Source organism: Rhinatrema bivittatum, chromosome 1 (assembly GCF_901001135.1).
Source record: "Rhinatrema bivittatum chromosome 1, aRhiBiv1.1, whole genome shotgun sequence".
NCBI classification, from domain to species: Eukaryota; Metazoa; Chordata; class Amphibia; order Gymnophiona; family Rhinatrematidae; genus Rhinatrema; species Rhinatrema bivittatum.
In genome coordinates this window covers 218,477,539-218,481,324 of record NC_042615.1, presented here as the reverse complement: position 1 = coordinate 218,481,324, position 3,786 = coordinate 218,477,539, and positions in this window count along the sequence as shown.

The following is a 3,786-nucleotide window of genomic DNA, read 5'->3' as shown; positions in this document are numbered from 1 at the left end:
TAGTCCAATCAAAAGATGTCACCTCGTATATATTTTTGTTAGTTTTTAATTGTTAACCTTTTTTTTTGTGGTGAACAGAACTTGGAAGCAAATTTCTGATAAATCGTTGTTGCCCTTTAATTTTTTTGAGATTGCATTTGGTAAAAGCATTGAAGAAGGTAATATTCAGGTATGGATTTTTCATAAAACTATCTTCACCTTGGAAGTCCTTGGACCGAAGTTTCTCCTTGGACGATCACCTTCGAAGACTTCAGACACAGCTCAAGCCCTGCATTCAGAGGAGAGAGGTGCTTCCATTCGTTTTTCATATTGTCAGATACACTGAGATAAAACGTTTCAAAGCACAGACTGTTTTGTAGTTTTAGAAAAGGACGATTCAGACAGATCAATGTTACTTTAAGGTGTCTTGAAAAAAAAAAAGTTGCAGTTTTACAGCCTTTATGTCCTCTCAACAGATAACTATCATTAAGGACCAAACGTTTAGAAAGCTGATGATTTGTACAGGGCTAGAACCGCAGATATCGTAAAAGGCAGATGGGGTTGATGTTAGTTTAGTTTTACATCGTTATGAATATGGTAAAGAAGAATAAGACACACAGAATTAATGTTTAAACCATAATATATCTGGTTGGAAGGATCTGGTAATGTACATGCACCTACTGAGATTGTCTTTTATTAGTTGCTTCCTCAACAAAGGAGGTTTAGTTTAGCTTTACTTTACACAAGCTGTAGCAGAAAGTCTCAACATACTGTTCTCATCTAACGTTTATCTTTAATTGGCATTATTATTCAAAATGTTCCAGTCAGTCGAATTATATTCCTTGAAAAAATAAACAGTCTCTCCTGCTAAAGGTGAAGGCGCAGTTTCCCTCAGTTACCTGAGGAATGATTGGGTATTTTCACATTTAGCTCCATGGAGAGTAAAATAATCTATAGTACAGGATTCTCAGACCCTCAAGCCCAATGGAAAAATAACCTCAGAGTGTACTCAGATGAAAAGGCCAAAGATACCAACATACTGTCATTCAGTCTGGCACTGCAGAAAGCTGAGATCATTTTGTACACTTAAAGCACTGAGGGTTTTTTTTTATCCCCTCTGCTTTCATAGAAATTGATGAAATGTACAATAAACAGCATCACATTTCCTCAGCATTTAGCAATAGAGAAAAACACACTGAGCTAGTGCTATTACTACTGCTATACTTCTATCCACCTTGCTAGAATGATATGCGCTGGTACACATACAATTTGATAAGCAACAAACCTATTTTAAAAGAATGGACTCTTTTAACTTTGAACTGAATTTTTATAGAATATATTGAATTCCTCAAATAATATTAAGAAAATAAATACATATATCAAATACTTTCCAATTTTTGGTTTATATCTAGGAACACAAATCACCCTTTAAATATTTTTTAAAGCTTTTATTACAAAGGTGATCAATGTCCTTTTCTAAGACCCAGAAATAAAATAGGAATGTGTTCCCTTCTCTATTTTTTTTGTTTGTTTTAGGAAGAAACTGCATGAGTTATTGGCTATATCAATCAAATGTAGTATTTATTTCTCCATGGTATTATATATTATAATACACAGATAAAAGAGTTTCAGAGCCTAGACTATTTTTTTAGATTTCAAACATTAGATTAAAACATATCAACATAACCATTTTTAAAGTCACACATTAGTCACGACTAATTGAGTTAGTAGTTTTCAGCTTTATGGTCTGAGCAAGCACAGAGAAATTGTTTTCATTACGGTGTGTGATAAAAAGTAAACTCGTCTAATATGTGATTAAATCATCATCATCATCATCATCATCAAGAGTGTGAGCAAATTAGGTGAGAACAAAAAGCTGACATCCAGGAGAGACGCGTCTCATGTGACTGTGATTAAAAGAATTACCAGCATACATTATTTAAATCCGGATTATTAAAATTTAGATCGATCAATCTGCAGTAAAATAAGAGATCAAAAAGAGTCACCCTATAAAACACTTCATAATAATGGTTCATCACACACACAAAACATGTGTAATATACGGTAATGAGACATCTCAAATTCTTATAAATCGAATTTAGAGCAGATGTGTCCCTTTTACGTCCATATTTGTATGCACGCCTCCACCTTCCTTATCATATTATTCCTCTTATCCCATTTCCTTCCCACCGCTTTTTTCAATTTGGATATTAGTTTTCTTGGATATGAAATAACAGAACCTGCAGTATTTTCTGGAGTACAAGCAAATCTTACCTTAGATTAAAAGCACGATACAATTTACTAGCTCTGACAAAGGTTTGTTCTAAATACATAACAAACAACCAGTTGAAAAAATGATAAAATGAAATCTCAGACCTGTTTTGTATGCCACAAATCATTTAGGAACTTCACAGTGGAGATTTTTTTCAAGTGTATGAGAAAATCAAAATGTACATTGTCGTGTCCAGGAAACTGATATAACTATTTAAATAATGTTCTACGATTAAAAAAAAAAAAATCCTCTCCCTTACTAATGTACTGCTCATGTTTCACTGGCACAACATCTTAGAAATTTCATTTTTTGGCCCAGATTAATAATACATCATTGGTCAAGCCTTTGAGTTATCAGATGGTTTCTGGTCTTTGAGCAGAAATACAATTATTTGACTGTCCTTGAGTAAAAGCAACCTCTTCAACTGAACACATCTCGATCATTTGGTAATAAATGAGTTACTTAAGCTGTGTTCACAGTACATACATAAACTTACCTACATGTTCTAGGATATTATTCTTGAGAGTTTCTTTTGCGACCGACCTATTCCAAAAGAAAAAAAATATGATTCAGAAAGTAATTTAAAAAAACCCTGATCTCTTTATTTACAGCAGCAGCAACTAAGTGTATAAATGTCGATAACTCGCACACAAGCAACAAAAACCACGCACAAAAAAATGACTACTGCCTTTCCATAACTGCAGGGGGTGGGGGATTCACCCGCCCCGAAGTGAGCAATATGCACTGTCAAAAGCGCTTGGTTTTCTGCTAGACTGAACATTTCTCCATCATTGTAGTAGCGGTAAAGCAGCCCTGCGAGAAAGCTGTGCTGGGAAAGAGACTGGCCCCACGCCTCCTAGAAGCGACCGTACTGTGTGCGCCGCAAGCCTTCAGCCTCGGCCACCGCAGCTCACAGAACAGAGAGAGAAGTTCCCCTCCGGCCAGATATCCAGCTTCCTCCGGACCACCGGTTTCTGGACTCTGAATTCCCGCCACTCTCTCATCGGGCTCTTCTCTAACACTTCGTAACCCATACAACAAATCCTTCTCCCTCTCCTCTACATGCATGCTATTGCTGTTCTGATACTAATGCAATGTGAAATAATTGCCATCATTAGGAATACTCTAATGCTTTAGCAATAGCAAGCAAGATGGGATCATATTTTGATTTCAAACTTACACGTGAAAAAATAATCGCATTTATTCAAATAAATACGAATAAGTAAGTTGTGTTGAATGTTCGAAGCCAGCTTTCAACTTGGCTGCCCATGGGACGAGCAGAAATAGTAAAGCGCAAATTGTTAGTCCCCGTGTCTGGCTATAAACAGAACCTGACAGAGACGGAAGGAGGAGACTGAGAGGTGGTAGTGGCACGTAGGAAAGAGAGAGAAAGGCAGCCAGCTCCTTATAACATTAGGAGGGGAGGGCAGATAGGTTAAAGTGCTCCCGCCCGGCTGTCCAGACGTCCAAGGATATGATCAATATCCTTTCGACTCCTCCCTAACAAACCAATAAGAAACAATAACGGGACCTAC